Genomic DNA, 10,689 nt, shown 5'->3' on the forward strand with positions numbered 1-10,689 from the left:
AGGTGTTTGTCTGACCTGTTCTTAAAAATTTCCAAAGACAAAGATTCCACAACCTCCCTAGGTAACTTGTTCCTGTGCTTAACTACCCTTACAGTTAAGAAGATTTTCCTAATGTCTAACCTAAATCTTCCTTTTTGCAACTTAAGCCCATTGTTTCTTGCATTATCCTCAGTCGTTAAGGAGAACAATTTATCACCCTTCTATTTATAAAACCTTTTATGTACTTGAAGACTTATGATACCTTCTCTTCTGAAGACTAAACAAAACCAATTTTTTTCAATCTTTCCTCATAGGTCATGTTTTCTAGATCTTTAATCATTTTTGTTGCCCTGTATAAGGAAGGGTGCATGTCTCTCCCCTTCTGACAGGGCGGGAGGCCACGCCTCCTCGCTGTTTCTCAGGCAGGGCGCCCTCATAGCTAGTGAACCCACCTGGTGATTAATCCAAGTAGGGTGCTGGTTTTGTGGACAGATGTTCTCGCAATCAGCAGCAGGAGCTTCAGGCTCATCACAGCAGATGTAGATCTTGAAAAGGGTTTGAAGGAGAAGAGGGTACTGTGCCTTTATGGATCAGTTCAGATAACACAAGAGGGACGACATAGTTTTAAGTATGAAGAAGACAGTGGACGAATGGGAGACTGAGGCTAGCATTGCTGGTGAAGAACAGAGACCAGGTTTGGCAAGAGAATATATGTATGAAAGACCAGAGATGTGAATGGCCTTGAAGTCTGAACTTTATGGAATGAGAAAGGTGGAACCAGTGAAGGGATTGAAAGAAGGATTGATGAGGTCAGAAGGACTGGCTGGGATGTTGCTCTTAGTATTACTGTTATTTCCAGCACTCACTGCAGCATACATTTGTCTCTAAAACCATGCTAAATGTAATTTTGAAACATTTCTATCACTTAAACCTCATGCTGTGTGGGAAATACTGAGTATCAGATGTTTTAGAAATGTGTACCAAATAGTGGAAAAGAGCAGAACAAGAGGCGGGGCTGCGGGTAACAAGAGATAAAGGACAAGGCCAGAAAACTTTGGCTGAACTGAGGACTGATGATCTAAGCAGTGTCTGAGAGTCTTCACTACAACAAGATAATGGAACCCAAAGATAAGAACGTTGGGAACATTGGGTGATAAACAACAGAAAAGGAATAAACAAGTGCTGTATATATATGGCTGTGGGAAGGGAAATAAAGTGCTTTTTACCAGCAACTGTTTCAGTTGTCCTGTAAGCCAGCCTGCTAGCAGCAACAAATGGTGACCCCGACGTGATTGAATTCTGTGAATTTGGTACCACGGACGGAGGAAGAAATAGCAGGGACCGCCGCTGCCGGTGTCCTCCATTCAGGTGAGGGACCGGGACGCCCTATAGAGGCGGGGGAGCTCCCACTGAAAGGTGAGCGGCGGGGAATATCTCTCATAATGGGAGTGGCAGCATTGGCAGATGAGCAGGCCGTGTTTAAGGTCTTAAGCAATCTGCTTAATAACCAGGGAGAAAAATTTTCCCCAGAAGCTCTTCAAAAATTGCTTCGGTGGGGAAGGCGACGGGGTTTCCTGATTACTGCAAAGAATGTGTTTGATTTTTCTGTATGGAAAGCATTGGGGGAAGACATGTGGGACTCGGTGGGGGCCGGAAATAAAGAAGCTACTGCCTTGAGCCCTACCTGGTGGACTGTTCATCGAGCTGTTACCACCGCAGCAGCTCAGGCAGGGGCGCGTATTGCATTACGCGAGGCATTAGAATCATCAACGAAAGAGGTCTTCACGGTAGGAGCGAGAGACTTTTTTGGTAAAACAATGCCTACGATTCCTTTGGCGCCATTGGAACCCAGTGAGGTACCGTTGCCCGTGGAGGCTGACGACTCAGATCAGGACGAACCGATGGCCGTGGATCGGCCGTTGTCGGGGGAATCGTCATCGGGCAATGTAGAGAACCTGTTACAAGGGACGTCAGGACTGCCGCCCGCGGTTGTGCCATCAGCCCCTCCCCGACAAGTGCGGATTATCGACTTACCTGAAAATGGAGAGTTTGATAACTTGACGCAGGAGCAGATAATTCGGCGGCTCTATAAGGAAGGTATTGCGGCTCAACAGATGATGGACGAGCTGGATAGAAGGGAGAACAGACCGCAAGGATCGTCACAATCGCATTTGCTGCAACAGCTTCAAGAGCAGGGCATACCTGACCCCTCACAATGGTCCCGTGGTTGCCAGCTGTGTGGGTTTTATGATTGTACAGCGCACCTCACTCCTGAGGGAGAGTTGCGACCGACAGCGGAAGAAGAATATCGTAAAATTCATGCCCCCGCTACGCAACTGGTTTGACCAAAAGTGAAACCTCCGCTGCCTACGTATTCTTCAATTAAACGAGGACAAGAAGAACGGGGGACGGGGGTGATTTGGAGGGATGGGGGAGGGGGAGCGGGACCTCCTGACCCAATTAAGCGCTGGCATGGATTGTTAAAGGATGCTATAATTGAAGGGGAATTTTTGGATGCTATGCCAGCTTCGTTCCCAGTTTCAGTATCACAGACCGGGGCTAGAACATGGGTACCGTTAGATTGGAAACTGATGAGGGAGGCTCAGAAAGCTATTATGGCATACGGCTTGAAAAATCCGTATGTACAAACGTTATTAGAACAAATATTCTCAGGGCAAGCGATGTGTCCCTTTGACGCCCAGAAATTTGCAGATATGTTGTTAACACCCACGCAAAGATTATTATGGAAGGATTCATGGAGAAAGAAGGCTGAGCACGCGGCAGTGCTTAATTTAGATAGACCCCGGGACGACCCTCTCCAGGTAGCATCAATAGACATGTTGTTGGGACAGGAACAATTTGGAGATCCTCAGTTACAGGCGCGATTGGTACCCCAAATATTACAACAGTCTCAACTTTTAGCATTGGAGGCATTTAAGGAGCTCCCTGATTTGGGCACCCCTTCACCCCCATATTTAAAAATCACGCAGGATATGGGCGAATCCTTTGCCCTCTTCTTGGATCATCTAAGAACGGCATTGGATAGGGCCCCTAATTTAACACCAGAAGCCCGATCGGCGCTAGGATTAGATTTAGCCCTTCAAAATGCTAATCCCACGTGTAAGAAGATTTTGGTGACTTTACCAAAATCGGCCTCCTTAGTCGAAATGATTGAAGCCTGCATTCGTGCCCCCTCGGTGGAGGAGGAGGATAAAGCAAAGATTCATGCACGCGCCTTGACGGTAGCCTTGAATACCTCCAAGCCGAATTGGCGAAAGGGAAGGGAGGGGGCATGTTATCAGTGTGGGAAGATGGGTCATTTAAAACGGGATTGCCCAAAGAAAAGAGGTCAGCCACAAAACAATGCACTTCCCTCTCTGTTTCCCGGGACGTGTAATCGATGTGAAAAATTCGGTCATAAAGCTACTGAGTGTCACTCCTGGTTTAAAAAGGATGGGACCCCTTTGTCGGGGTTGGGAAACGCCTCGCGGAGCGCCAACCGGCAGGGCGTGAGGACAAACAATACTCCGGCTGCTTGGATGGCCTCTGTGGGGCAACTTCCGGCAGTGCCGGAATTGATTTGGCCACCGCCACCGACTTTACATTAGAGAATGATGAGGTAAAACTTGTCCCTTCCGTGGCCTCTGGAAGTGCGTTGTTGATTGGCAGATCATCTTATTCCCTTAGGGGGCTCTTTGTGATTCCTGGGCTAATTGATGCTGATTATAAAGGGAACATACGGATTATGGTACGAGCTATATGCCCGCCTATTACAATAATGGCCGGAACTAAAATTGCACAATTAATACCCTTTCGTGCGATTGTTCCTGTAAAGTCATCCCAGATAAGAGGAACAGGGGGCTTCGGGTCGTCCAGTCAGGTAGACCCCACACCACTCACAACGGCATTTGTTTTGTCAGTGGGACGGGATCGTCCCACTAGATTAGTTCAATTTAAAGGCCCGGATGGTGCTTCTTTTGAGCATCAGGTCCTTGTCGATACTGGGGCAGATGTGACAGTGTTGCCCCTGCAAGGTTGGCCGGCGACATGGCCACTGCGACCGGTAACCACACCTCTTCAGGCATTGGCGGACAGCGCGAGCCCATGCTGAGTGAATTTTTTATTGACATTACTGATGCAATCGATAACACGTTAAGGGGGTCAGTCCACCCTTACCTTGTCGATACAAGTATTTGGTTGTTGGGGAGGGATTGTTTGAGTCAATGGGGGGTGGTGATTAGCTCCCCCCCTTTCTACTAGCAGCCGCTGAGGAGCGGCCAACCCTGGCATTGGAATGGAAATCCGATGAGCCAATTTGGGTTGCTCAGTGGCCGCTGCCAACAGAAAAACTTGCCACATTAACAAAACTAGTAGAGGAGCAAGTACGTCTTGACCATCTAGAACCCTCGGTTAGTCCATGGAATACACCTGTATTTACTATCCTAAAGAAATCAGGAAAATGGCGCTTGCTCCAAGATTTGCGTGCCATTAATGCTATTATGGTCGATATGGGTGCTTTACAGCCCGGTTTACCTGCCCCATCCATGCTCCCCTCGGGGTGGCCATTACTAATCATTGACTTGAAGGATTGTTATTTTACTATTCCATTACACCCGCGAGACATAGAGCGCTTTGCTTTCTCTATTCCGATGGTAAATCGTGAAGCACCTTCCGTACGGTATCAATGGAAGGTTTTGCCCCAAGGAATGAAAAATTCCCCTACCATCTGCCAGCTCTTCGTGGCATGGGCAATACACCCAATCCGAATGAAGTATCCCCAATGGAAAATATATCATTACATGGATGATCTTTTATTTGCGGCACCCGTAGCTTTTGAACCCATAGTTATAACGCAGATCACCTTTACGTTAGCAGAAGCTGGTCTGTTTGTGGCACCAGAAAAGGTTCAGACTAAAGCCCCTTTTTTGTATTTGGGACTTCGGGTCACTGACTGCACCGTACGCCCCCAACAATTGAAAATCTCTCCTCATGTTCGCACACTGTATGATGCACAGAAACTGCTAGGTGAACTGCAATGGCTTCGCCCCCTTTGTGGCATCACAAATCAGGATATAATTCCTCTTCTTCCTTTATTAGAAGGGGGGAGAGCCCCGGGAGATAAACGACAACTGTCGGTATTACAGAAGCAAGCATTACAACGAATAGGGCAGAAGGTGGGGGATGGTTATTCCGGGAGATATCAGGAAAACTTACCCCTCGTGGTAGCGGTCTTTAGCCTAGATGCAGTATTGGAAGTGCTATTATTTCAATGGGATACAAGGGATAAAGACCCCCTAGTTGGTTTAGAATGGATATTTCCACCGTGTAAAAATGTGCGTTCGGTAACTTCCAGAATTGAGGCAATAGCCATGCTAATAGTGCAAGCACGGAAAAGAGTAACTGTAATGACAGGACTTGATCCGCATCAGATTTTGTTGCCATTTTCAAAAACGATGATTACACATCTGTTGATGTATAACACTGTGTTTGCTGTTGCCCTAGCAAATTATCAGGGACAATTGAGTTGTCATTACCCTCCCCACCGCCTGTTTTCTTCCCTGTTGCAGTTGGAAAAACACCTTGTGAGACAGGAGAATCCAATGACAGGAATAACAGTATTTACCGATGCGGCGGGGCGAACAGGGAGAGCAGGGGTAGTCTGGTGGGATGGACATACTTGGGCCCATAAGAAGGTTATTAGCGAGGGGTCGGTACAGATATTAGAACTCCTAGCTATACTTTTGGCATTTGACCACTGGAACCAAGAATCGCTCAATGTGATGAGCGATTCTAAGTATGCCGTGGGGTTAGTAAACAGGTTGGAGAGAGCTATGCTGGGAAGGGTTCATAATCCAACATTGCAACAGATACTCTTGCGCCTTTGGCATCGACTTAATGAAAGAAAGTATCCATACTTTGTAGGCCATATCAGGAGCCATACTGGCTTGCCTGGATACTTAAGCATGGGCAACGATCAGGCGGATGCACTGGTGGGATCCGTGGTAGTACCCAATCGGTTTGAGCAAGCTCGCCTGTCTCATGGATTTTTCCATCAATCTGCGAAAGCCCTAGTGCGACAATTCTCCCTACCTATATCCCAAACCCGAAGTATTGTAGCCTCTTGCTCAGAATGTAATAGGTTGACACCTACCTTTCCCGCCGGAGTCAATCCCCGAGGTCTAGAGGCTTTAACATTATGGCAGTTAGATGTCACCCAATATAACCAATTCGGAAAGCAAAAATACATCCACGTGTCAGTGGACACCTTCTCTGGAGTTATCTGGGCTACACCCCACGTGTCCACAGGCAGCAAGGATGTGATAAAACATTGGCAGGCATGTTTTGCTGCATTAGGGGTGTCCCGATCGATAAAGACAGACAATGGAGCTGGGTATGTGGCCAGGCGCACCGCAACCTTTTTACAAATGTGGGGGGTAACACACAAAACAGGGGTGCCAGGCAATTCGACAGGCCAGGCCATTATTGAACGATTTCATGGTACTTTGAAAGGAATGTTGGATAAGCAGGCACAAACTGGACAGGATGCAGTAGTTCAGACACCAGCTGGGCGATTAGCTGAAGTGGTATATGTCCTTAATTGGTTGCAACCTAGTAGTGCTGATAACAATCATGTTCCAATGCAAAGACATCTAGGAAGTATTGGGATAGAACACGAGCAGAAGAAACCTAAGGTGAAATGGTTTGACTATGCCTCTCAACAATGGAAGGGGCCAGCACAATTGCTAACCTGGGGACAGGGTTATGCTTGTGTCTCCCTTGATGTAGGTCCTCGGTGGATACCTGCGAAGTGGGTGCGGCCCTGGATCGAGATCCTGGGAAAAGATGAAACTGCAGTTCCTGTTGATAGCCCTATGGCTGCTTTGGCCAGCCTCTTCTCTCCCTACTCGAATTGATCCACGCCAGAATGTGTGGGTAACATGGGCAAATCAGACGGGGCAGTCGTCATTTTGTTTGTCAATGGCAACACCAACAGACCCCTTTAGCACATGCCTTATTGGTTACCCTAGTATAAATTTGGAAAGGTTTCGAGGTTATGTAAATAATAACACTATTTTACAATCAAGTAATTATAATAATATTAACATTAATGCTACTTGTTATAAAATGTATAATGGAGCACGAGGAGCATTATGCCCGGGAGTGGCTTGGGAACTTCTACAGGGAACTATTATAAACTCATTAAACCGATCTTTGTACAATCCCCCGCAAGAGTTAACCTTATTGGGGTCCCTACCAGCTACAATTAATAATACTAATAATTATTCGATAGGTTGCATTGAGTTTGGAGGGCAATTTCCTGTATTATATTACAAGTATGGATGGAAGATGAATATGTCAATGTATCATAATATGCAAAATCTCACTCCTGTGGCTTCGTTTGTGGTAGGCAATTACTGTCACGCTGGTGGGGCTAATATAGGTATTCAACTACCCGCTAAAGGAATTTGGAATAATGGGTCTGCAAAGGCCCTACCGCCGGGTATCTTCCTTATTTGCGGGAATTGTGCCTGGCAAGGTGTTCCTAGTTACCCTGTAGGCGAACCATGTTATTTGGGCAGGCTTACACTTTATGCCCCTAGTCATAGAATACTTAGCCAACAATCAAATCGTACAAAAAGGGCACTGGAAGATTTTACCCCGGATTGTAAGGATACGGTGAATTTTTGGGACACTCCTTCAAAAGTATTTGCAGCGTTTCTTGCCCCTGGTGTTGCTACTACGGAAAATGCTTTTAATTTAGAGAAATTAGCTTGTTGGAGTATTAAACAGTTTAATTTAACATCTGAAATATTAACTGCGTTATTAACCAATGTAGATAGTATTCGCCATGCCGTTTTACAAAATCGTGCTGCAATTGATTTTTTGTTATTAGCACATGGACACGGATGTGAAGATTTTGAGGGTATGTGTTGTTTTAATTTGTCAGATCATTCTCACTCTGTTCATGAATTACTTGCAAAATTAGAACAAAATATTCATAAGCTGACAAAGGAGACGAACCCTATTTGGGATTGGTTGTCGGGATTTGGATGGCCTGTTTGGATAACATCGCTGTTGCACACCCTTTTGTTAATTGGTATCTGTATTTGTATAATTTGTTTGTGTGGTCCATGTATAGTTCAATGTATGCATTGGGGAATGTCACGGATGATTCAAGCTGCTTTTAAACAAAGAGGGGGAGATGTGGAAAATACTGAGTATCAGATGTTTTAGAAATGTGTACCAAATAGTGGAAAAGAGCAGAACAAGAGGCGGGGCTGCGGGTAACAAGAGATAAAGGACAAGGCCAGAAAACTTTGGCTGAACTGAGGACTGATGATCTAAGCAGTGTCTGAGAGTCTTCACTACAACAAGATAATGGAACCCAAAGATAAGAACGTTGGGAACATTGGGTGATAAACAACAGAAAAGGAATAAACAAGTGCTGTATATATATGGCTGTGGGAAGGGAAATAAAGTGCTTTTTACCAGCAACTGTTTCAGTTGTCCTGTAAGCCAGCCTGCTAGCAGCAACAATGCTGCTCTCCAGGAGCTGGGATTGGCCTGTCTACAGGAGTAATTTTGAAAGCCTAAAATGTTCTTCTTGGCCTCTCCTATTCCTAGGACACCTCCACCCAATAATATCTGACATCAGATAGATTACTTGTTCTCTTCATTAGGAAAATAAGATATGCCTTAGTTTCAGGGGAAAAGGGCCACAGTGGGTCTCAAGAATTGTTTCTCTGTATCTTTTCCCCTGATTATTCTATTTTCAACTTAATCGTCATCACTTTCATGATTCTGAAGTCTAAGGAGATAGAATCATAGAATCATAGAATATTAGGGTTGGAAGAGACCTCAGGAGGTTAGATAGTCCAACCCCCTGCTCAAAGCAGGACCAACACCAACTAAATCATCCCAGCCAGGGCTTTGTCAAGTGAAGAGTGAGGGGGGATTTGCAGCCTACAACTACCTGAAGGGGGGTTCCAAAGAGGATGAAGCTTGGCTGTTCTCAGTGGTGGCAGATGATAGAATAAGGAGCAATGGTTTCAAGTTGCAGTGGGGAAGGTCTAGGCTGGATATTAGAAAACACTATTTCACTAGAAAGGTGGTGAAGTGCAGGAATGGGTTGCCTAGGGAGGTGGTGGAATCTCTATCCTTAGAGGTTTTTAAGGCCCGGCTTGACAAAGCCCTGGCTGGAATGATTTAGTTGGTGTTGGTCCTGCTTTGAGCAGGGGACTGGACTAGATGACCTCCTGAGGTCTCTTCCAACCCTAATCTTCCATGATTCTATGATGAACAAAACCAGCCCTGGGACTGACCCCTGGGGTACTCCGCTTGATACTGGCTGCAAACTAGGCATCGAGCCGTTGATCACTCCCCATTGAGACCAACAATCTAGCCAGCTTTTTATCCACCTTATAGTCCATTCATCCAATCCATACTTGTTTAACTTGCTGGCAAGAATACTGTGGGATATATCACATCCACTTTTTTCCCCATATCCACCAGAGCTAATTATCTCATCATAGAAGGCAACCAGGTTGGTCAGGCATGACTTGCCCTTGGTGAATCCATGTTGACTGTTCCTGATCACCTTCCTCTCCTCCAAGTGCTTCAAAATGGTTTCCTTGAGGACCTGCTCCATGATTTTTCCAGGGACTGAGATGTGGCTGACCGGTCTGTAGTTCCCTGGGTTCTCCTTTCCTTTTTTAAAGATGGGCACTGTATTTGCCTTTTTCCAATTGTCCAGGACCTCCCCTGATCTCCACAAGTTTTCAAAGATAATGGCCAATGGCTCTGCAATCACATCAGCCTATTCCCTCAGCACCCTCGGATGCATTACATCTGGACTCATGGACATGTGCATGTCCAGCTTTTATAAATAGTTCTTAACCTGTTCTTTCACCACTGAGGGCTGCTCACCTCCTCCCCATACTGTGTTGCCCAGGACAGCAGTATGGGAGCTGACCTTGTCTGTGAAGACCAAGGCAAAAAAAGCATTGAGTACTTCAGTTTTTTCCACATCCTCTGTCACAAGGTTGCCTCCCCCATTCATTAAGGATCCCACCCTTTACCTGACCTTTTTCTTGTTGCTATCATCCCTGTAGAAAACCTTCTTGTTACCCTTCACATCACTTGCTAGCTGCAACTCCAGCTGTGTTTTGATCTTCCTGATTACACCTCTGCATGCTCAAGCAATGTTTTTATACTCTTCCTTAATCATCTGTCCAAGTTTCCATTTCTTGTAAGCTTCCTTTTTGTTTTTAAACTCAACGAAGATTTCACTGTTAAGCCAAACTCGTCTCTTGCCATATTTGCTATTCTTTCTGCACATTGGGATAGATTGTTCCTGTGCCCTCAATAAGGCTTCTTTAAAATACAGCCAGCTCTCCTGGACTCCTTTCCCCCTCATACTAGCTTCCCAGGGGATCCTGCCCATAAGTTCCCTGCGGGAGTCAAAGTCTGCTTTTCTGAAGTACAGGGTCCGTATTTTGCTACTCTCCCTTCTTCCTTTTCATAAACATCAAAGTATTGAATGAAAGATTTGTATTTGGTCAGGTATTGCAGAGATTCAGACACCTACTTAAAGTGAATCCATGTGAAAAGTTGTTTTCCATTTTTCCATATTTTACTGATTTTAGAGATCATATTTCTAAATGGAAGACTTTTTTAAGTGTGAACACTGTACTTAATATCTGCACTAAT

Source organism: Dermochelys coriacea, chromosome 1 (assembly GCF_009764565.3).
Source record: "Dermochelys coriacea isolate rDerCor1 chromosome 1, rDerCor1.pri.v4, whole genome shotgun sequence".
In the NCBI taxonomy this organism is placed as follows: Eukaryota; Metazoa; Chordata; order Testudines; family Dermochelyidae; genus Dermochelys; species Dermochelys coriacea.